Raw genomic sequence first — 24,926 nt, forward strand, 5'->3', positions numbered from 1 at the left:
CTTGAAGATACAACCAAATTTATTAATTCTCAGTGTGAAGGAAACTAATTCTCCCCACCAAAACTATAAAATACAATCTCATTTCACTGCTGACTACCATTAGTTTGAACATATGTTGATTGTTTGGGGGGAGGCAGCACAGTGGTAAATAAGTATATATCTGAATGGCCAAATATTTTTGGTCACCCCTTTCTATTTTGCTGTAGGTCCCAGCTGTCATTTAGGTCTGTCACTCTTTTGCAGCCACATGAAGCCAGTCTACTTGAAGTACAGGTGCAGCCTAATTGTTAGCAGACATACTTCATTCATGATCTTAACATCTCCCCTCTCTGCTGCAACCACATGAATCCAGGCTTTGATTGAAAAGAGAAAAAGAGAAATCAAACATGTTACTAATTGTGTCTTGAAAGAAAGATTCCTTTGATTCCCAAAACCTGTAACCTTGTCAGAGTTACCATGTACTGGAAGTACAATGTGAACCATGCCATCATTTCAGGGCAAGCAGAGTAAAAAAATCATTAGCAGACGTCTAATAACACCAAGAATTTCAAGCCCATCAAGCCTCTCAAACACAGAATTTTCTCCCCTTTTCCTCTAACAAACACACCATATTTATCAGAAGCATTATTACCTGCATTCATAACTGGCAGCAGTAAAATACCAGGTGGTGCTGCTTCAGAGCTCTTCACCAAAGCAGTCTGGGAATCTTGGCTGTGGATCTCAGTGTTGAACAGTATTTCTTCCAACCCATTCTATCTGCTTCAGTCCAATGGACAGATTTCAAAGTGTGATTTTCCTGAGTGTAGTAGCATTCTTCAATCTAAATAGAGTTGGGGGGAGAAAAGAAAAGAGAATTTGAGCTCATCTGGTCTAACTTTCCAACTGTTTTAGGCTAAGAAGAGGCTAAACATTGCCCAGATGGGTTGCAGTCTCCCCATCCCTGGAAGTGCCCAAGATGAGCCCTGGAGGGGGCTTGGAGCAACCTGGTCTAATGAAAGGTGTCCCTACTCAGGGCAGGGGGTTGGAACTGGATGACCTTTAAGGTCTCTTCCAACCCAAACCATTCAGTGATTTTGTGAACAAGATCCATCCAAATACTGCCCAATACTACACCATACAAATATTTATGCAAATACCTTCCTCAGGCTAATAATTTTTGAAGACAAACCACACATGAGATAAAGGCAAACAGGAGATCCCACAATCATGGACCTCCAGAGAGTGACCAGTCCAAACCCTCTGCCCAAACCAGAGAACAGGAGGGTTCCCAGGACCACCTCCAGTTCTGAGTATCTCCACAGATGGAGCTTCTGAGGGCAACTTGCTCCAGTGTTTGGCCACTCACAGAAAAAAACCTTCTGATTGTAACAGAATTTCCTCTATTTCAGTTTGTGCCCTTGAGCCCACTCATCTCAAGGCTGAACTGTCCCAGCTCTCTCTGCCTCCCCCTCGTGTCACCCCTGTATTCTCACAGTGGGGTTTCCCACCCTGGTTTTCTGGCTCAACTACAGTGTTCCTGTATTTTGATGACTAAACTATGTGACTAACTGCAGATGTATTTCTCCAGCATTCCTTGCATCATCTGACAAATAAAGCAGCAAAAATTATATCACAATGAAATTGCTGATTAAGTGGGCCATGAACACATTGGGGAACCACATGGTGTAGGCCTTTCTCATCTCATTAAAAGTTACACTTTAAGCAACAGGACATTTTTAATATTTTCTGTTTCAGCTACACACAACCTCAGTTTTTATATCAAAATATTGCATTGCAAAAATTTAATGCTTCAAAAGAAATTAGTTAAATATAGCAATAAAGGCCAGACACACAATCCTATAAAAAAAAATCAGCTTTGTCTCACAAATCCTTCTATCACAAAACCATAGTGACCAGCATTTATTTTTATTTTTAGCTTTTAAGCTTTCACTGATGGAAGTCCAAGTTAACCTTTACTTTATTTTGTCCTGGACTAAATCCACTGTGACATCCTTTTTGCCCTTTTAAATACAGAAATTTCTTGGAAGGCTTCCAGTACTTTCAAATAAACACATTTACAAGATATGCAACAATTAACATGAGTGGCTCTAGAGGCTCCTGAGACAGCTCTCAAGTCCCTATGATGTGATGTCCAGATATGTTTATATAACTTTTTTTATTTAATAGTTACTTTCAGAAATCACTCCTTTACCATCTTTAGCAAAGTGGGTGTGAACTTTCTACTCCAAACAACAAATGATATGGGAAAGGAGAAAAAATATGAAAAAAAGCAAAATGGCATTAAAAAGGCAAAAAAAATTGCATTAAAACAGTACAAGTTTATGCTTAATGATGTCTAAAGAGCAAGCTGACTTTGAGGCACACTGGAAATGACCATTTCACCCTGTAGCTGGTTGTGCTGGAGCCAGGGGACAACTGCACTAAAGATCAGAAGATTGTGATGTTTATGCACCTACAAGCTGACATCTGTCCACTTCTCAATCACAAGTCTCACTACATGTTTCTACTTATTTCTCAAAATTACAAGGCTTAGGACAATTTTACTTCCGTTTTCACAGAAGAACTTGAGATTCTCAACAGCAGCAAATTTGTGAGAGCTTCCAGCCAAAGCAGCCAAAGAGATAAAGCAGATACAGGATGAGAGGATATTTTTCAAAACAAATAGAAACTGGCTAAGTTTGAGGACTTTTACTGTTGGACACTATGGGAACAAGTTAAAATAGCTCCTCAATCACCTGCAATTATCTTCAAAAGTTTCTGGAAGTCAGAAAAGCTCACAAAAAACTATCAAGTGCCAGCAGAGAGCTTGAAACCTATGAAAGAAGTTTAGCAATTAAGTTGTAAATTAGATTTTTTTATTAGCTTGTTTAATGCATAATTAAGTCAAGAATGATTCAAAAAAGTTTCATCCTACCTGAAAACAAGGGATGAACAATTCTAAGGATCCCTTCCAGATAAAATTATCTATTTATTATATTACTGCAACCACAGTAAGATCAACACAGTTGTGTTGGAAATGGAAGCAAGTAGATGAAAAGATGCTTCCACATCAGTGAAGCAGCACAGAGGTCCCAGACTGTTTGTTCCATGCTAAACCTCAGTGAGGAATAAAAATGTTCAGAAGTAGCTGACAAAAGCCCAAATAACACTCCCAACTCCCTACCCAGACTCTTGTGCTGAGAAGTTGCTCAGCCCAGTGTTTTAAAGCACACAGATTTTAAAAAATTATCTAGGAAGCAGTCAAATACTATTTTTCTTTAATAGCTACATACACACTGTGGCTCTTCAGCCAACTGGCAGAAACATTAAACCCCCAAACTTTTATCGTTTTTACAACATGTAGAAGTTATTTTTTAATTTTTCATGACTTTAAGAAGTACAACTGAACAGAGCACTACTGCAATTTTCTAATTATATTTTCGCAAGTTTTTAATGTCATAATTTAAATTATGAACTCTTTATTTCAAGATGATTAATTAGAATATGTTCCATTTGGGGAACAAGAGTTCAATATCCCACTATCAATTAAACAAAATGCACTCCTTTAGCTTAAGATTAAAAACCAAAATGCAGCCAAAAAGTTTCTTCCTTGTATCTGTCAGATCACAAAAGCATCCAATACAGCAGGATAAGGTTGCCAGAAAACCCTAACACTTTCAAAACTATATTATTTAGTGCAGTGGCTTAACTCTGAAGCTGCACCAGAAATGACATTCGAGCTTTGGACAGTAAGCCTTTTTGCCAATGCATTTCTTGTAAAGTCAACAATTATAATTTATTCTGATCCTTTGTGTCATCATATTAGTAGTTATTTTTTCTGCAATCCCAGAGCAGCAACAAATAATGCCATAGAAGAGGACTGATATAATTACAGGCTGAAAAAGATAGGCCAGCACCCTTACACTCAAAACTACCCTCTGTGGCTCCTTCATACCCCATATGTTGCTAATAAAACTGTTTGAATCATACCTAGGAGACAGTTTTACTGATATTGTATCAGGTCCCTGGGTTCTTTGTATGAGCTACGATGTCACCAGCACTATAACTATGCAAATTCTGTGATACAGGATCCCACTGGACACAATATTACATACGTAATTCGCAGTATGAACCTGGGCATTAACAATAATTCTAGTGTTATATAAATGAAACCACTATGTTTATTGAAAAGCTCGCCACACAACATCAAAATCAAATTTAAAAAGCAATAAAGAGCAACTGACGTGCTCATAGTAAAGATGGCAACATTGGTATTTTTCCCCAAACAATGTAAATTTTGCTTTGTGTTCATATGACAGTGCTTTACAGAAACTTTTGGCAGTGACACTAAGCAAATGCAACTCCATCAACAACATTAATAAATTACTTTAAATAGGAACCTACAGAGTCCCACTTTTAGGAACAACCATGTGATATTCAGCAAGAATCAATGTATTCACATACAAATGGGATTCTCAGCTTCTGCTACTAATCATGGACTAAATGATAGAGACTAAGAATGGCAGCAGTGAGAAACCAACAGCTTGGAGATATCAACACACATTGTGCTGGAGCACCTCAGAAGAATCAGCTTGTGGTCAGGAAACACCTGTGCCCCAGTCCTGCATCAGATCTCTGTGTGACCTCAGGCAAACCAGGCTTCATCCCAGCTGGCAGCATGTGAAATAGGGTCCCTCATCTTTTCCTGCTTAGCTCTGTGGCCACTGCTTTATGCACACCACATACACCTGCAAAAAGGCAGGGCAGAGATATTAAGATCAGTGTTGGAAGAGACAGGGAGGTGCAATGAGAAACCTGACAGCACAGGCAGCTTGATGCACATTCCTCTAACCATGTTTCCAGTGATCTCCTCCCTCCACTATTAATTTATTGGTTTGCTGCAGGTGAGGAGTGCTAGAGCTTGTAAGGAGTCTATTTTTGAAAGAAATCAGAAAAAAGGGAACAGGCTGGCATGATAAAGTGAGTCTGGTAAAGAGCCAGACTGAAGAGACAAAAGGATGCTATTTTGCCAAGGTACCATGAGAATTAATAAATCAGATCATTTTATAAGGTAAATTGTACAGTAAATCTGTATTGTAAATTGTCTAATACATATGGGAAAAGCCACAGCTCAGTAGTCCCTGTTAATATTTTTAATGGCTTCAAACACAGCTAGAAAACAAATGACACACAGCACAAGTACCTAAGGAGTCTCACTCTGAGAAGCTCCAACTTTAAATAACTGATGGAAGGAAAACAGAGTTGTAACCAGGCACTCAGAAAGGAAGATAAAGAACTGATTGATTCCTGTCACTTGTGCGCTTCCACTACCATGCCAGCTTAAGCAGTAACTTCTCAAGTTTTCCACCAGTCTCTGTGCAATACAAAAACCATAACAGTTTTATTCTCTTTAAAAATCAATAAATAGCAGCTTAGGTGACATCTGACAAGGCAGAAAGCTCACACTTCTTCCCATCAACATTCTGCCCTCTGGTATTGCTGCTACATTTTATCATCATGCAGTTCAGAGAGAAATATATACCTATTCCCTAAGTTTGAAAAAAACAACCCCCTCCTTCCCAAATATGGCCCAAAGCTGTTATGAAGCAACTTATTTTTAGCAAAAGCACTTATGCAGATACTTAATTTTAATTAATAGTCTCACTGACTTCAACATTTGCACAGCAAGACAACTCCACGCTTCAATTAAAGCCTGCACAGAAATGCTGTGCTGATTCATGGCCAAAAGCATGACAGGAACATCATTATATAAAATGCTCATAAAATTTAAAGAAAAAAAATATAACAGGATCCTCACCTTTAAACAGAACATTAGACACCCTCTAAAACTCACAGCTTGAGCACAACTTGCAGGTTGCTGAATATGTGAATGCTAGGGATAAGACACATTCAGTGAAATTATTTCAGAGTAGGCAAAAAAAATTTTGGAGAAGTATCATAAATGGAGACTACAGCAGGCTCAGGTCTCCAACCTTGGCATCTGCCATGGCTGGGTTTTCAAGACTGGAAGATTCTTTACCAGGAAAGAGGAGGCAGCTGCACCTTTAGTTCTGATCTTCCTCCATTGTTCACCCAGCACATAAATGGATTTCTATCAATAACCAATTAATTATATCCAGACCAGTTCAACCAGAGATTACACTGGGCATCTTCAGCAGATATTCATTTCCAGGGAAGAGACACCCTGAGTTACAATTCTGCCTATCATAATATACCTATAACAAATCTAATTTTGAAATAATATGATACCTAAGAAACATAAGCTTTATTTTCACTGTCCATATAATATTATAAACTAATCTCTACTTATTAGGCAGAATCCTTAAAGAGAGTTGGAAACAATTTTTTTATTAAAATATTCTGGTCCCGTTTATAAGCAAAACTGTGGCACCTGATGGCCTGTGACCCCCAACTATGAATTTTAGAAGTGTAAAAAAAAAAAAAAACAGAAGAGCAGAGCAAAACTGCCCAGGTGACAGAACTCAAGTGATAAATTCATAGATAAGAACAGGTAGAAAATGAACACCTGAGCATTTTCCTACAGGAGCAATTTCTTCCCAGGACATCCACTTCTCTCCAGCTCAGCACTAGCCTTGCCAGCCTGCCCACACATGAGCTAAAATAAAGCCCAGCCAGACCTGCCTTGGCTCTGCAGAGCACCAGCTTGTGCATTTCCCCAACCGTTTCACACCTAATTTACAGAGTACATTTATCCATCCCTGTATCGGCGAGATCTAACCTGGGGAGTGACTAGAATCAGAATCACTTAATTGATTAACACTTAAGTGAGATGCAGAAAGCAAACAGAACACACTGGAAGACTTTCTGAAAATGCATTATTTTTATTCCGACTCCATTAAGCAGTCCAGCACTTTTGAAGGATTAATGAAAGAACTATCAAGAAATAACACAGAAGAGGAATGCTGAAGTCTCAGGGAATATGCCAACACATGATGAAGTGCAGACACCTCTCTGGTAGTAATGAGTCAAGCCAGGATGTTCAGAGAACTACAGGGACATGTGAACTTGCCCACTTGATCAGTCACAGTTTATTTGATTTTTATGAAATAGCATTTTGATAATTCCTCCCTGGATCACAGACTGCAGTACTCATCAATTTACAACAGTCATTTTCACAAAACCCACACTTTTTCCACACAGAAAAGTCTACTAAGCATCCAGAACTGAAAACATTCACCTTTAATGTCAAAAAGCAGTCAATGAGGGTATGTATACACTTAAGGATTATTTCCACAAACCTTGTGAAGCAGGACACAATGTTTCATTTACAGCTGCTATTTTTTAAGCAGGAACTGAAGACAAGCCCAGGAAGAACAGGAGTAAATAAGTTTCTAAACAAACAACTTCCAGAGATGCTTTTTAACAGGACCAGACAAAACATTCCCTAAAGTTGCATTTACAAGCCAAAGCTGACCTCAGGCACCACATTGAGTTTGGATGAGAACCTACATGGATACTGATCTTAATAATACTACAGGGGCAAATTTTGCATTGGGGAGACTTGCTCCTGAACAAATGTTTTCCAATGTATTAGGCATAGGAAGCTTTTTTTCTGCATCAAGAACCACAAGTCACATTCCTTAATCTGTTTCTTTTCTTGACCAAATACACTGTGGACAACCTACAGAGGATGCCCCTCGGTCTTCCTCTTTGAAGTTCCCATCTGCAATTTCCACTAACAATGAAAATACATGGATTTTTCCCCTCAAAAATCACAGTCACATGCAAAAAAAAAAATATATTCTAAGTTGTTAGAGACAATCAACACTAAGAAGTTCTGATAGAGTTTTTAACTGATGTTAAATCAAGTGCCACAGAGCCCACACTAATGCAAAAACAGGGAGAGCTGAAGATGACAAGCAGCAGGAATAGCTGTGCAAGATGCATGAGAATCTAAGAACAAATCTGGTGACAGGTCTAATTTAACACAAAAGGAAATAAACATTAATTCCACACTTACCAGGCCTTCCTAGATCTAGTTATCCATAAAGAATATAAAAAGGAAATGAGATATATTTAACTGTGTATCCCAACATCAGTCTCAGGTGAGAAACTTCACTTGTGACCCTGAAACATCTACAGCTCCTCTCACAACAGGGACCACTTTAAGGCGATATAATTCCAGGCAGAATCACTGCCCAGCCAGGCACAGGATGATGCAGGACTGTCCACTTGTATCATACCCATCCATTTTCTCCACATACTCCTCGACCTTCTCACCCACTCAGGAGTGAACAGGCAAAGGGAAGAGAGCCAGTCTACAAAAATAATAACGGTCCACATCTCAAAACCCTAACTCTAAATCATCTCCCTGATCATAATTAAATGAACCAAAAGTCTAATAAGACTGGACACGTGTAATTCTTTGTACTCCATAGATTAAAGAACAATTAAGAGGCTGGAAGCTGAAAACTGGCTTAAGCTAAAGTTACACAATTGTGTGGACAAAATTCATTTGGCCACAGGAAAGCATTTACATATTTAATATAGGACATTTTAAATAGGTTTATATTGGCCTAAAAATAGCATCTTGAATAGATTATTATTGCAGTAAAATGCTTGCTTTACACCTGAGAATGAGACCACCAAACGTTAAAAACCCCACATGCAGAATGTGCAGGCTCTTGACCATTTGTCTCTCTGCCTCAAACTCCAAGCTGCAGAGCTTTAGACCACCATATTCAATGAAATCAAATTCAGACTATAATTTTCCAATACTTTCTTTACAGTTAAATACAACACTGACCAATGCTTACCAGGTTACAATGCTAAGCAATTCAAGTGATAATCACAACAATGAACGCCCATTTGCCTTGATTTATACAAACCATCACATATAAGCCTCATGCATCCATTGTAAGTCACTGGGAAGAATCATATTTTTCCTGATCTGAGTTAGTGTTTGGTCTGAACTTAGGCAGTTCATTTTTATTTGTTTGCATTAACCAGAATCAGTCTTCACACATAGAAGAAGATGCCTGGGGCTGCACAGTCCTCTGCAATCTCAGCAATTGGCCCTCTCATTCCATGTGATAGTTATGCTGAAAAAATTAGATCAACCAAATTTCCAACTGCCCTAACAACTGTGGGGGAAACAGATCAGACTGTTCTTTACTTCTGAAGAAAAGGTGCCAAAAAGGTCAGCCTTTCATATGAAATACAGATCATTAACACTGGATACACAACTATGGTGATGCTCACTTTTTGTCTCTATTACTGGGATTTGATTGTATCTATTTCAGGATGTTCTATACTTCATATATATATGGCCTTTAAGGTCCCATCCAAACCATTTTATGATTCTAAAAATGCCCCAACTCTTTCATGTACTAGTCCTTGGCTACAAATAAAGCTCCAAAACATAGAGAAATTATGATTTTTATTGACAACACAATAGTTTTGTGTTGAGTAGAGAGGCTGAATGAAACACACCTGCTTTCATGCAAACTCTCACATTATGTGAGTTAGATGCAAACACAACATGTAACAGAACAACTGACTGCTCCAATTAAAATAAAATGATAGCATTCTCAAGTATCTGAAAAGGCACTGCATTAAATGATAAGAATTCCAAGGTCAAACACCCACCTTGTAAAGTGCTTTAGCCTGATTTGCACTTACCTTTTTTCATAGACTAATTGCAAAAACAGCACCCAAACAATTATAATTTGTGACCTTTTAACATAAAGGATAATTTCTTAGGCTCATTCTTTTATATTCCATCCCATATTCCTCCAAATAAAAGCTGCCCAAAAATACTTTGCATGAAAAACTAAATGTTCCCAGTGACAACTCTGATCAAGTCATTCTATGCACATGAACACTGAAAGATGCAACAACAGCAAGAACCACTAGTTATTCTTATAACTTCAAGACTAAACCCTAAATATAGTATGTTTTCAAGTCCTCTTTCCTAAAATTCAAGTAATATGTTCATCGCTTTAACTGAAAGCTAACAAAGTACAACTTGTATTGTGCTGCAGGCCATAAAGGGAATGTTCTTTATTTGAGTCATGGTTGGATGAGGATGAAAAGTAGTTTTTGAAAATTTACAACAGTTTTGACACTAGTGTGTGTTTATGGTTACAAGTTATCCCTCTCTATTTATCAGACTGACTCTAGACCTTTCACTACCTTCAAAAAGACAATTTTTATCAATTCCTCATGTCCTTACAGCTAACCATAGGAAACTGCATAGAATACTTAGAAAATCCATAAGAAAGAATAAGGATAAGAGAAAGAATGTGGAATAAGAAAGAATATGGATAAGAGAAGGACCCAGTGTCTGCTTCACTAAGGCAAGAGAGGCTATGGTTTAAAAGGAACATTTAGTAATTAATTTGCCTTTAGCACAGCACTCAAGTGACATTTTGCTACCATTTACCTATCCTGAGTAAACATTCTGTTACATAAAAAATGTTCCCAAGGAAAAGGAAGCCCTTTCTTCTCCACCCTAAACTGACACATCACCAGCACTGCCTTCCAGTACTTCACAGCAGACAGCTGTATTTTGCTTGTGAATCCCATGAAAATCTTTACTTCTCTACCCCAAACAAACCTTTATTCAAAGTAAAACTGTTCTTAATTTCTGGAGAGTATTTGGGAAGCTTGGTTTCACACAAAACAAGTGGTGCCCACCTGCCTGTGGCAGCCCTTGTTAGTTTTGTAAATCAAGACTCTGGGTCTACAGTTGGAAAAATGAACTCTCAACTATGGAGCAATTTCAATACCTAATCTTCTAAATTTGACTTTCTGAAAGATGAATTACCAGCCTTCGTGTCAGTCTTTACTGACTGCACCAAGATGCAAATACAGGTCCACAACGTGACTACGTTATTTATTGCAGGGCAAACACCAGCCTGCAGGAAACATCCCTGACATCAGACACTGCAGGTGCCTCCAGGAGCCACCAAGACTACCAGGAATTTTTTAACACAACCTCAGAGGGCAAGGAGAGCCCACAACTGATTCTGGAACTTCCCAAATGATCCCAGGATGGTAAAGCAGAGGTAGAAATGTAGACAGTCTGCCACAACATGTAACAAAGCCTTGCAGGAGCAAACAGAGCCCTAACCTTTCTGCAAGGTGCCACAGTTCCAACTTACAGGTAAGGCAGCATCAGAGACAACTGCTGCTGTTTTCAAAGACTTGAGACTTAAAAGCTTGGCTAGCAAAAGATTTTCTCCCCCTTTTTTATCAGATACCATTTTCTGTGGGATAACACAAAAAGCTTCCAACTTAGGTGATTCTTCAAAGGACTTCAGGGAGCACCCAGAGAGCTTGCAAGATGCTGGACAGTAACACCAGGGCATGAAACACCTACACTGCAATAAGATCATCTCAAACAATACGTCCCAACTTGGACATACAATTAAATGGACATACAATTAATTTTTTTGCACATGTATACAAAGACTTTGGGAAAATTCTTTGTAGAAAGCTTACATGAAAACTCAGCAAATTAAAGCTAAGATGACATGAGCTACAACACAGCATTTTTCTACCTACGAGGAAGAATCAAACCAGTGTTTCTGTAATTTCTTTTCCCACAATTTAAAAGGGTTTCTGTACACCTTCTTTGTGAAATAGGCTGAATAATAATTACCTCATCACAACATTTAACAAACACTTGTCACTATGCACTGCTGACATAGAAGAATCACTAAAACTTTTCCTCTCAAAGCAAGAGGAAAAGACAGAAGCAAAGGCTTAGTCACTTCTTCACATAACAGAAGTTTGCTGAGCAGTTTACCAAAAAATCAAGACATATTATTTCTCAAAGCAAAATAACACATTGCACTTGGAAGATGTGTGCTCTCCATACTGAACAACACCTGTTACATACCTGAAGGGGTTTCTTGAGCAAGCCAAGTCTCCCCAGGTGGTAATTACACTGATCAAATCATCCCCACACATGTTGTAAAAATGGAAAGCAAGAAGTAAAGGTAGTCTTAATGGATCAACAGCTTCTTCTGATTTTATGCAGCACACAAAAAGAATAAACATGGAAAACTCTGGCAATGCATTAAGGCAATTCTTACACCCAAACAATTTGATAACGTAACTTTGCGTACCAAGCCAGTTTTTTTCCATAAATAATGATCTAAACAGAATACTAGTCAATTCACCAAAAGATATCAAAGATATCCCTTTATTACAAATGATCCAAGAATCCCCCTTGAGGCTATGGCTATCAGAAAGCATTTAGTTGGTTCTCCAGCCAGTAATTTTCAGATCTGTTTTATTATGAAACTGTAACACATTTTCAATAACTTTTAGCTTTGCTATACAGAGCAACAAATAATTTCCCAGAACCCTTTGGAAAATCTGACACACGAAATGATTCTCTAGTCAACTTGTGTATTATTAAGCTGAAAAAAAAAACCCATATATCGGATCATTTGATCACTGGAGAGAATGGCAAAGTATTGGGAGCTTCAGGACAGATGGACGAACTTCAGGTCATATAAAACACTACCAAGGCTGTATTTGAAGAAAAATGTGAAAGTTTGTGAAAGCGCCCCGGGTGAAAATACTTTGTGTTGCTAAGAAACATCATCCCTGATGATGGATGAATTAAATTGTCTCAGTTAGCAGCCAACTCCAGGCATCCCTCGTTTATTAGGAGAATGTTTTCTCATACTGGTAATTTATTTCAACGGCTACATACAAATAAAAAGCCCTACCTTAAAATGAAACTGAGAATTTCAAACTTGCATAATTAATGCTACAAAACAGTACAGAGTTTGCATCTTGAACAGAATTTAATAACTAACATCTAACAATGTAAACTCTAAAAATTAATATTAATACAACCAGACTATTAAGAACTTATTTTAGGATCGTCTGCAGTGAAATATACTGTTCAACTACCAAAATTACTTTATGTGCAATCCAGTGAAGTACAAAACTCTTCAAATATTTCCAAGAACATTAATCAATAATTAATCAATATTCAGGCAATCAAATTTTAAACATCACTGAGAGAAAAGCATATTCATTTGTCATGTATTGTTATGATGACAAAAACATAAAAATTATGCATGAAAGAAATCATGCAAACTACCTGCTTTGGTCATATGGATATTGTCTTAATGTTTCATCTAGTTACTTTTTTAATGACTTGCTCACTGTTTCTCCTGCAGGACAGATTGGTGAACTTAGGGCAGTGAATCTTTGCTTTTCTGAAATGTTTGCTGTTGAACTCCCACAGGTCATACCTGCTTTGCCTGCCATGCATGGCGTTCCGTGAAATCCTTTCAAAGGTACAGATGGAACAGGGGAAGGCCTTCAGCTTTTCTCTTCCCACCAGCTGCACATCAGGCCAGAGGAGCTCACCTGAAAGGAGAAAGAACAGCAAGCACATCTCACCTGGCACAGCCTTCAGAGCAGGACACAGCAAGAGAGGAGAGGCACAGCGGGTGGGGAGCCCCAATATAAGAACAGTCCCAATGTCAGGAAATAGCCCCATGACTGCTGCTCAGAGATGAGGGAAAGGGCAGGGCTTCCTTCACAACCCAGAGAGGAATATGCACAATTTTATGCCACCCAGAAACCAACACAGTTGTTGCACTGAAAACAAACCAAATGCAAAGATCCATTTTCCAAGAACACAGTTGGCAAAGGGGAGAGTCATTAAAGAAAATGAATTTTCATTTGTCTGATGCCAAGGCTTTGGGGTTTTTCTTCCTAGTTACTAGCTTGTGTTCTGATGGAGATTTCAAGTTAGAAATCCCAAATTTTAGGCCTACAGAGTCCAATTTAAGGAAAAAGGTGGAAAACCCTCCATAAACTGTTCTTTGGATCGCATCACAGCTTCCAAGTCAGAAATTACCACACACAGTTACATGCCAGTAATATACTCAGCTAGTCAATACACAGAGGCAGCCACAGAGGCTCTTCATCCCAAATAACCCCACCACGGAGCAGAGTTACCACTGGAGAGCCCGAGGAGAAGTATTTAACAATGATACCAATTTGGCTGCGCTAGAGGAGATGTGTTTCCTGTGGGCCTAATAAGGAAGAGCTTTACAATCTGAGCAGAAGCCTTTCAAAGCCTCAGAGGACATGTCTTATCTGCACCACTTCTGCTCCTGGAATCCCAGAAATCCTGAAGACAGAAGGCAGATCAGACTGAAGCTTTCCTAGGCACAGATGTTGCAATCACATCTGCCTTAACTCTAAGCCACAGTCCTTGTGTCTTCCCAACTCTGTCAGCATCTCTTAGTTGCTTTGGTTTTGGAAATGCCAGGGCAGAGGATAAAAAAGTGTTTCTGATCACATCAGGTGTAGTAAAATACCAACATAAAAGAAAAACATCTGCAGATTATATTCCAAGCAAGTAGCAAGGAAGAAAAGGTTTTGAAGCAGAGAGTGCTTCTTCCCCTTCTCCCTTGACTATATATTTCACAAAATAACACTCAAATCTTGAGATCTGATTGATCAAAGTTTTTTGGGGTTTTTTTAGGTGTTCATCTAGCAGCCATGACGAATGACCATCTGTGGGTCCAACACTGAAGTATAATTAACGATGAGTTTTACACACCACTCAGAGAAACTGAGTCACCCATGGGTGCAGATCCATGTAAGCATTCCTCAAGCTTTTTTCAACTTATTAAAAATCCCCTCTCTACACACCGATAGCTCCAAGATGTCAGATTTGATTCGTCCCATTTCAGATTGTTCAATGAAAGACAGACACAGACAGAAAGAACCAAGACCAGCAATGGCTCCAAAGACAACGAGGGAATCAGAGCACAACACAATCCTTCTGTGCTCCAGCTCCAAAGGCTGTGACTGCAACAAAGTACAGATTGCAGGACTCTGAATATAATAAGCTTCCTCTTGGCATTTTATAAATAATCCTGCATTTCAGTGGAGGATTATTTAATGTTTTCATTTATTACTTGATGGACAACGTAGTTGCAAAATTTGGTAGTTACCTGAGAAATGCTACAAGCATTCTGGGAAACAGAGCTAGAATTGAGAAAAGTGGGACTAAGGGATTAACAGCAAAACTGAAACTGCGGTTTTAATAGTGAACACCAAAATTGAAAAATAATTCCAGTTTATAATAATGATAGGAGCATCATATGAAAAAGATAGTAAGACTTATCCTGTTCATCACAGATCCTAAGGTTGTACATTACACTCAGGTTTCAATACAGATGTATGAAACAAGCTCAAAAGAAAACCTAAACAATCTGGGAGAGTTAAACAGTGAGTACAAAAAAAAGGTAAAGAAAAGAGGAGACAAGCTTTAAAATACATTAACAGCAGCTACAAGAATCATGCCCTATTGCACTACTGCAATATCCACTGCAGATAAAAAGAAAAAAAAAGCTTAACAGGTTCAGAAAAGAATAGAATAGTATCAGAGGAAATACGCTACCTCTAGGGATAGTTAAACAAGGGATCAGGTTATGGAGGGGTTACGCAAATCTCCACTGATTGTTTTTAAGACCTGGTAAGAAGAACATGTCAGGAATGGCCCATACATCTCTCTCTGGCTTGACACTGAACTACACACTCACACATCCAGCACAGGGCCTCAGCACAGAGTGATGACCTCCCAAGATCCCCGTTTTCTTTCCTAAACTTAAAGGCTGCATAAGTTTAGGCTCCCGCCAGGCAACTCAGCAGGTGACCTGACTGCTCCTTAGAGCTCCAAGCAGGCTTGTGATATCTCTCTTTTCTAAATAGCCCAGGCAGGCTGTGATTGACAATTTTCTCTCACATGAAGCATGCTACCTTAAATGCGGAGTACTCGGAATGATCCGCCAGGGAAATAAAGTCAAAGTACAGAGAAGGCAACGGCAACTGATCCCAGGAATCCAGTCCTGGGAAGGAAATCACAAAACTGCCAAGCTGGGCAAGGATGCACAACCCATTAGTACCTAAAAATACAGACAGTTATATTTTCTTTTCTAGCACCTCCAATAAATAAGTCTTAATAAAAAGAAGTATTTAACAAAGTACTTAGAGAAATAAAGAGGGAAGGTTTGAAGCTCCTAAGCTTATTTTCACAGCGGTATGAAAGGAAATGAGGTAGAGTCAGAGCTAATTCTCTTTATATAATTTCACATGGAATGATTAGTTCTGCCCCAACAGTAACAGCTTTCCAGAGGGTCCTACTTGTCGCCAAGATTGCATACAGATGCTCTAAGTGTAGCTTCCTTATTCTCCACTGACAACCAACTTAAAAGGCCAATATAATATTCATTTTACTATAGAATGAAATTCACAGCGTGAATAGTAAAATAATGTCACAACTACCATGAAACTGCAGTGGCGTGTTGGAAGCTGTGACTTTTCAAAGTTTAATCACAAAATGCATTCATGGAGAGGAGCAGAGCAGCTTTGTGCTTCAGCCACATCCCCTTTCCACTAAGGATGTGCAAGAGCTGTGGCTGGACAAGGAGAGGGCAAAGGCACAGAGCAGCATTCGTGTCACATGCCTTGCTGAATATTTTCCTTTAGAAGGCAGGTTTCAATCATTACTGGGCTAATGCCCCCCCTCTCTTAAGCCTGATTAGGACAGACATTCCACATGCTGAAGGTGCTAGAATTCCTAAGTCACCTGGGTCGCTTCTGGGTGAAATACCAATTACTGGGAATTCATCTCAACAAGGCCCACAAAAAGAAAGCCCTGAAAGACACCCCTCAGCCCAATGGTGAACATATCACAAGGATAATCCTAAAACTCCTCGCAAAAAAAAAAAAAACTTGTAATAGGTATTAGTACTCTTAGAAAGCACTGCAGTGCTTTGTGTTTAATCCTTGAATAGACACTAGTAGAAAAGCCATACTCAATTCCAAAATTTCTACTGCAAATTCCAGCTCAGCTGCTATTATTCCTAGCTTTTAAGGGATACATATATATTTCAAATATACATAATAGTAAATTTAACTACCAATGAAAAATTTAAGTCACATGCCAAAACAGTATGCAAAATAATAGCATACAAACTTTAAATGTGTGTATTTTGCAGTTTTTAGCACAACCATTTGTTTTACAAAAGACCTACAGATTAAATACAAAATACACTATTAGTTTTAGGCACAAGAACAACCAATTTTTTATGCCTTGCCCAAAATAATGACTAATTAGGCCAGCACCACCCTGCAGTCATTTCCATAAATCTTGCCTTTACATTTAAATCACAACAAGAAGAAAACTGACTTAACAACAACAAGAGCATATTTCTCATTAAAATTTTCTTAAAGCAAGATCAGGACAAGAAATTATTCTGTAAAGTCAACAAGCTGATGTTATTGTTTATTTGGAGAACTTTAACTCAGACCAAACAAAAAGCTGCACTCAGAAATTTGCTGTATTATAACCGCAGTCAGCCAGGGAAAACTTTCAACTGGGAAATCATAAAACACAGAATTTCACAGGATCTTGATGGATTTCTTATATAGCAAAGTCATCTCACAGCATATTCCTTGTGTAAACCTTGAAAAGAACCAGAATATAAAAGATGCAATATGTTCAACTACTTGTTGAATTTTTGGTTTTGGGCATATTTGTATGCAAAGTAAATATTAAAACAGAAATATACATAGGAAATACAATTCAGATGAAACGAGGAGCTGTACTTCAATTAAGATTTTTGTTTTAAAATGATGGGAATTACAGTGCTTCTGAGAAATCACTTGTTTAATTATATACACTAGGCAAGACACTTATAAAAACACTTTATTTTCATAATGCAACAGAGACTTTATTTCTATTTTATTTACAAAGGTGTCACCTGGTAAATAAACATCAATAAAACAGAATCAAGATTTATATAGTCACATATTCCACAATAAGGTTATTAACAGACAACACTGAGGTTAGCTTTCTTTTCTTACCCGAAAACTGATGGAAAGAACAGAAAAAAGTAGGATATTTCTCTAAGAGGTGGTCTAGAAATAGAGCTAAGCCACACCACCACTGCTCTGGCTAATCATCCATTCCGAGTTTCAAGCATTCCCAACTATTTCCTTTTGCATGTACACACAAAGGTTTGTGATACCCTGCAAGTTCTTCCATACAATGGGTTTACAACAGGTCTGTTTCTAATATGTGTATTTTATTAAGCTTTAGGAGGATTAACCAAGATTCTCAGTTCTTGAGGAAAATAGGGCATGGCAACAGCAAGGTCTCCGGCCTTCATTCCAACACACTTGACTGCTGAATCCTGCCAGGGTGAGTCATGCCCAACATGGGACATGGATCCCATCCCAAGAAGGAATAAAACACTGCATCATATTAAATCTGCATCCAATTACTTAGGTGTGAACTCAAAGGGTGTGTTTTTATCTCAATGACAGCTTCTAAAAATGACTGCAAAAGAAATCTTGCACTCTGGATGGTGTTTTATCCATCAAGACCATGACCACTACACATTTTCAGTTGCCAGAGGCATGGCCAAAGTGACCTTCTTAAGAACCACTGTTGCACCTCAAAGGAGAAAAAACATTCCCATGGTATTTAGGGCAGTTCCATACTTGTACCACTGAGCATCAGTAACACAGACAACCTGCTGCACAAACAGGCAATGACTGCCCAAAAATAATCTTGGAAAACAGCATGTGAAGCCACACTGGTACACTGCTGTAAAGCCACAATACATACAGATGTTTTCAGATGCAAAACTAATTAAATTCCCCTTTTTTGGGTCACCCTAACATTTTTTCACAACAACTCAGCAAATTACATATGTAATATATTTTGAACATTTGATTATATGCAAACTTATACACACAAATATTCAAATCCAAGTTGCTTATCCAAGATCTACTTTGGGATTTATGTATCACAACTGTTTGTGTTCTTTGCTTTGACCCTAAAAAAATAATTAATCAGGGGAAAAAATACAAACCACTCTTAGTGCCTGGCCTTGCCTGTTTTCCTCCAACTTCTGCATTTCATCATTAGTGTTACATACTTCACTGTTAATTTTAGACATTCCTCCAGTTCTCATTTGGACATCAAAGAGCTACTCATACACAAAATACCAGCAATCTGAAATACTGGCTTCCCTACTTATTGTCATTTATAACTTGAAAAGATCTTTGATTTCTTGCCTACAGGAAATACTGCCGATCAAAAATAAAACATATATATGCTCCCATGAATTCCTATAGATGGGGTCCAGGATTTAGGATAATGGAATGGAGTCATGGTTTTCAGATTTACATTTCCTACTCTGCCTGGCACTTCACACGTTTATTTTTACTTTCACATCTGACATGCAGCAATATGGCCAGCTAAGGTGCACGTTCAAGACATCCATTGATATAAATCCATGGAGAAGTGAAATTCACACCGCGTTCTGTGTCCTTGCAGCACTCAGGCCTCGCTTCCCCACCGATAACTGCTCCGCTTACCGATGGCTGGGGGCAGCCCAAGGCTGGCTCTCCACAGCCCCCTGTTAGCAATTCTGCCACCAAAGATTAAAGTGATTTTCCTGCTTTACAAACTTGGTAGAGAACATTTCTCACATACAAATGGGGAAAAAAAAAATGGTAGCCAGCTTTTTTTATTTTCTGAAATGCCTGCTGCATGAGTTCCTAATAGCCTTGAGTTTATATTTAGAGTTTACTCTTCACTTCTGCAATTTTTTTTTAAATTAAAAATAATACTACATTACACAACTAATTCCAAACAATGAGAGACTCACTGTGCTCAAGTCAGCAAGCCATTTGCTTTGGTTTTGTTAGTACTCCCACTGCACAACAGCTCATGTCTCAAGCAGTGGAACAATCAACATTAAGATGCTGTTCTTTATACCAGTATCATAAAATAGAATCATTAAACAGTTCAGGTTGGAAGAAAACTTAAAGATCATTTTATTCCAACTCCCTGCCATGGGCAGGGACATCATCTACTAGACCAGGTTGCTCCAAGCCCTATCCAGCCTAGCCTTGAACACTTACCACTACCGTAACCAAGAATAACTCTCATACCACTAGAAATTTTCAGTTTATTTCCCTACAACAGAACACAATTCTCTTCATACAGGACTGTGTATGTTACTTTTGTGAATTCAACTTTTACAGAAACAGCAGTTACCACTTTTATTTAACCAGGTAACATCTCAAGTCTATGCACAAGACAATTGGAACAACTAATGCAAGACAGTATTCCACATTAAGTATTTGCTCAACAGTTGCAGGAGAAATGCCTTACCCCCATGGCTCTCCCAAGCTGGACTATATAGGATTGTTTTGCATAAACATATTCTGATCTTGTGAAGACAAACAATGAGGATGCATAAGTATTTCAGTTCTTTTCTGTAGTTATATTCCAGCTTACAGACAGTAAGAATTGAAATACAGCACATGGTGCCAGAACTACTTGCCCTCTCTATGTCAGGAAGTGCTTGGTTTTATCACAGCTTCCAACAACCATTCAGGTTTTGCACAAGGAGCCGATTCCAGGAGCCCTGAGTGAAGGAAAGTACACTAAACATGTGCTGTTCTGATGATAAAATCATCTGCTTAGACACTTCCACCAGCGCAGGACATTGGTCAGAGACCACAAAACTTCACTGCTTTGATCAAAACAGAAAGCAACAAATTCAGTGCTGTAAATTGGGACAGAGGCCTAAAAAGCTCAAGGCATGTAGCTCTGAGCTATGGGCTCAAAGCACTCTGCAGTCACAGAGTGCAGAAAACATGTATAAAAAGCTAAACCAGGAACTTTTTGTTTTCATATTCTCAAATTTTATTGAGCAGAAATGTTTGAGGATAGTTTATTGCTTTTACCGGCCACTCTAAAATGGGCCTCCAGCCAGCCAGGTCTTTAAAATATGTCTATATCTCTGGTTTTAAAACAAAATTAAGGAAGTTGTATAATTTTTACACTAGAGCCTGAGTGACTTAGCAGCAAAAGTGACAGGTTTCAGCTGTAACACAGGCACTTGGAAAGCTACGGGCACCACTTTTGCAACAGCACCTGTTGCAGTTGATATTGATCCTAATGTGAGGAGTCTACAAGGGTTAATTCACAAGTGTTTAACTCATGGCACATCCCAGGAGACTCAAATTCAGATGTACCAGAAATCAAAACTGCATTTCATCAGCTGAGGGAGGAATTTGGTGCTCTGTTTGTAAAATACCAACACCCTGAGCTGAGCAGAGTTTTTGTGCCGGGTTGTCCCTATCATTCATTAAAGGGGGAAATTAAACAGAAAGTTTGTAAACAAGTCAATTACAAAACATACTCGTGTATTGCTACAGTTGTAAACACCAAGGTGTTTACACTATATTGAGAATAACTTTCACTTTCTTATATATACACAAACTCAAAAAAACCAGGACTGATTTTAAATCCTATCTCCCCTTTATGCAACCTGGACTCACAGTATTTAAACTGACTTTAGTACACCTGGACTTGCAAGAAAGGGGAAAAAAGACGAGGCAAGAATACACTCGATATGAGGCCTTAAAAGCCTCAATTAAAATTCAATATTGTACTTCGTATAGAGGCTCTTTACATAAAAACCCTGTCATGGTTTGGATTTAAGGTTAACCAGGTTAATAGAATCCAATAAAATAGTTCTATTGAATTATGCCAAGCCATTGTTATAACCCACACTGAAATCTGCTATTTGACTTTACCTGACTATTAGGCTCAACTCTGAACAATAAATTAAGCCTCAAACTATTTCCCATATTCCTTAAAAAAACACAGTACATCCTTTTGCACCTTTAAAGGTTTCTCTCCTCCAGTCTGCTACTCCAGTCATGTGTTAAAAGATTTGTGCAGCCCTGCCAAGTCCCATTCATCCCAGACACACTTTCCTAAAGTTGGGATGTGTTTACAAAGTATATTTAAGCAGCTCCTCTGCTGCAAAGTGTTCTGTTCCAGGGCATACTTAGCTTATAATAATAAAGCCGATTTCCTAAAGTCCACACGTTTTGTACAAGTAAGTGTTTTTAATGTCTCTGTTTTCCTCCTTCTAAAAAGCTTGATGGAATGCCAAAGCTAAGGGTGCAATTTCTCCGGATAGCTTCACCAGCAGAACTGCTCATACATATAAATATTTTAATTTTGCTACTTGGAACCAAACCGGGTTCAGATTCTGCCGCTCCCTTTATCTGCTCACAAAAAGCAGCCTCTGCCCTGCACACCTTGCGTGCCAAAACAAAAGGGCAAAAGAAGAAGAGTGTCTGTACAGAGCAGCCTCCCCACGGGCACTGCGACCGCCCGGGCCCGGCGGCGGCTGCGGCGCGGGGCCCCGCGGGCCCAGGCCGGGCCAGGCCGCGCTGCCCGCCCGCCGAGGGCCCGCCCGCCCCGGGAAGGGGCCGGGGCAGCCGCGGCCGCTGCCCGCGCTCCCGGTCCCGCCGGCAGCCATGTTAGAGCGGCGGGAGGCGGCCCCGCGGCTCCGGGGAGCAGCCCCTGCCCGCCCGCGGCGCTCAGGGCACGGCGGTGCCGGGCTCTCCGCCCAGCCGCGGGCCGCAGGTGCCGGGAGCCGCGGCGGGCGGAGCCGGCTGCTCCGCTCCCCTCGGTTCCTCTCGGCTCCCCCCGCCCAGCGCGGCGGGGCTCGCCCGGAGTCCTCTCTCCGTCGCCGGTCCTGCAGCCGAGCGCCCGCCCCGCTGACCCCTTCCCTCCCTCCCGGCTGGCGCGGGCGGCCCCGCTCTCACCCCACCCCGAGGGCGCTCACCTCCTCCTCCTCCTCTTCACTCCCTCCTGGAGACCGTCGGCACCGACGCGCCGGCGTCCCGGCCCCTCCCTCAGCTCAGCGCCGGCCCCCCCTTCCGCCCCGCCGCCCGGGGACCCTCCCTGCCCGCGGGGACAGCGGGACGGGCTCCGCCGGGGAGAGCCCGGCTGCCGGAGCGGGGCGCGGGCAGCAGGAGCGCAGGGAGAAGCGATGGAACGGGAAGCGAACCGCGCGAGGAAAGCGACGAGTCCCTTAGCAAGAGTTTTGGGAGCGGGGAGGGGGTGGGAGGAATAAATAACAAGGAGTTATGCACCAGGTGGGCTAAATAGAAACAATTAGAAAGAAGATGGTTTTCTGGGAGAAGCAGCTGAAAAGAGTGACAATCAGGGCTGTTGCCAGTTAGATGTGAGTAGGAGGTGTGTGTGCTTTCAGTAAGTCAAGCCTTCTCAGGTGTTGCAGCTCCTGGGAGAGGCTGAGCAGGTGTTATCTTAGACTCATCATAGATTCCTAAAATGGTTTGGGTTGGAAGGGTCCTTAAAGACTTCCTCTTTCCAACCTGCTGCCGTGGCCAGGAACACCTACTAGAGAGGTTTCTCCAAGTACCATTCAGCCTGGCCTTGAACGCTTCTAGGGATGGGGCAGACACAACTTCCCTGGGCAACTTGTTCCAGTGCCTCACCACCTTCCCAGTAAAGATTTTTCCTTATATCTAATAAAAACCTGTCTGAGTTTGAACCTGTTCTCCCTTATCCTGTCACAGCATGGTCTTGTAAGTTGTCTTGTCCCATTTTTCCTGTAAGTTCCCTTGAGACAGTGGAAGGTCACAATGAAACCACCCCAAAGCCTTCTCTTTTCCAGGCTGGACAATCCCAATTCTCTCTACCCTGTGTCACTGGAGAGGTGCTCCATCTCTCTGATCAACCTGGTTGCCTCCTTTGCAGGTGTAATTGTTACAGGCAAGTGTATCAACCCTCTTTTTGCCCACGCTGAGTAAAAAACCTTCCCAGCAAAACTATTTCAGAGGAGAAATGTTTTGTCACACTGGCTCAGTTTAGCATGGTGTTATCTCTGGTATGTAGACAGAAACTTTTTTTTTCTTTTTTTAATAGAAAGTCAAAATGAGTTACACCTAATGGAGTGACAAAGCAGAATTTCCAAAGAGTACAGCTGTGAGAAGCACTAACACCAGTAACTTGAGGAATTATGGTTTTTTTCCCTACTCTGGTTAGTCAGTGATTATGAAAGGGTGACGAGAAGGCTGATTTGCATGAGAAATACCCTTAGGATAATGCAGTGTTTAGTTTCACAAGTTCTTAGGTTCAAAAATCTTGCTAAAGTTGTTTTCCAATAGCTTTCCACTGTCCTGCACCTCTGAATTCCTGACACTGCAAAGCTGTGGAAATGTGAAAACATCACAAAGGAGACAGTTCTTCATAGGTTTTACCTAGGCAGAAGTGGTAAGGCTTGAAAATACTTTAATATTTATCATGCCCATTATAAATAATTTTATAAGGTTGTGTCTTTCAGAGAGGGTGACAGATGAGGAGGCCTCCAGTCCAGCTGAATAATTTGCCCCTGGCATGTGCTGGAACGCAGACAAACAGGATGTTTTATCCCCAATTTATGGATAGAAAAATTGAGGCAAGGAAGTGAAGGCATTTATTTTCCAAGTGTAGAAGTGCTCATTTGTAAGCAGGCAATTTAGGCCTGAACTTTTTTTTTTCCCTTTTTTTGAGGAAAAGGACCATGTATATACAGTTCCCATTGAAACTACACTTGAGGCACCCAAGCAGAAAGTCTTTGGCCATACTCTTTTGGGGTCCTGCAGCCCTAATCCTATGTTCTAATTGGCCAGTAATCTGTGGACAGATATTGTAACAGTTCCTTTAGAATATTTTTCTACTTCTCACTCATTTGCATACTAATGGCATAAAAATAGGCACTTCCTGCCAGTAATTAGTTGGAGCCCAGAATTTAAAGAAAGAAAAACACCACAGCATTATGGTAGATGGATGGTACTGAGGAAGCTGCAAAAAAGAGTCACTTCTCTGGTGCTCAGAAAGTGCCTTTAATTTAGAGTTCAAGGCTGGCAACTCTGTTACCTCTGTGTGACAGGGATTAACTGTTTGCTTGGCCTAATAACTTTGCCTCTAATGAGCCCCTCTAACTTTTTTCGTGGCAAATCACTCGATCTGTCCTGCACTCAGGCTCTCTGCTGTAAAATGTTTTTCTTTTTTTGCCTTTTTC

General features: G+C 40.1%; 1 protein-coding gene across 2 annotated transcripts in view; it reads right to left on the reverse strand.

The window, feature by feature from the left end:
* Nucleotides 1-22,738, reverse strand: part of GTDC1 (glycosyltransferase like domain containing 1) — a 170,106-nt gene extending 147,368 nt beyond the window's left edge. For both annotated transcript variants that reach the window (XM_066553885.1, XM_066553886.1), the window contains exons 1-3: nucleotides 22,683-22,738; nucleotides 13,242-13,359; nucleotides 632-820 (exon numbers count right to left, since the gene is read on the reverse strand). The gene's annotated coding sequence lies outside the window, so the exon portion shown is untranslated. The remainder of the gene's footprint in view (nucleotides 1-631; nucleotides 821-13,241; nucleotides 13,360-22,682) is intronic.
* Nucleotides 22,739-24,926: the final 2,188 nt, after the last annotated feature.

This window comes from Molothrus aeneus, chromosome 7, assembly GCF_037042795.1.
Source record: "Molothrus aeneus isolate 106 chromosome 7, BPBGC_Maene_1.0, whole genome shotgun sequence".
NCBI classification, from domain to species: domain Eukaryota; kingdom Metazoa; phylum Chordata; class Aves; order Passeriformes; family Icteridae; genus Molothrus; species Molothrus aeneus.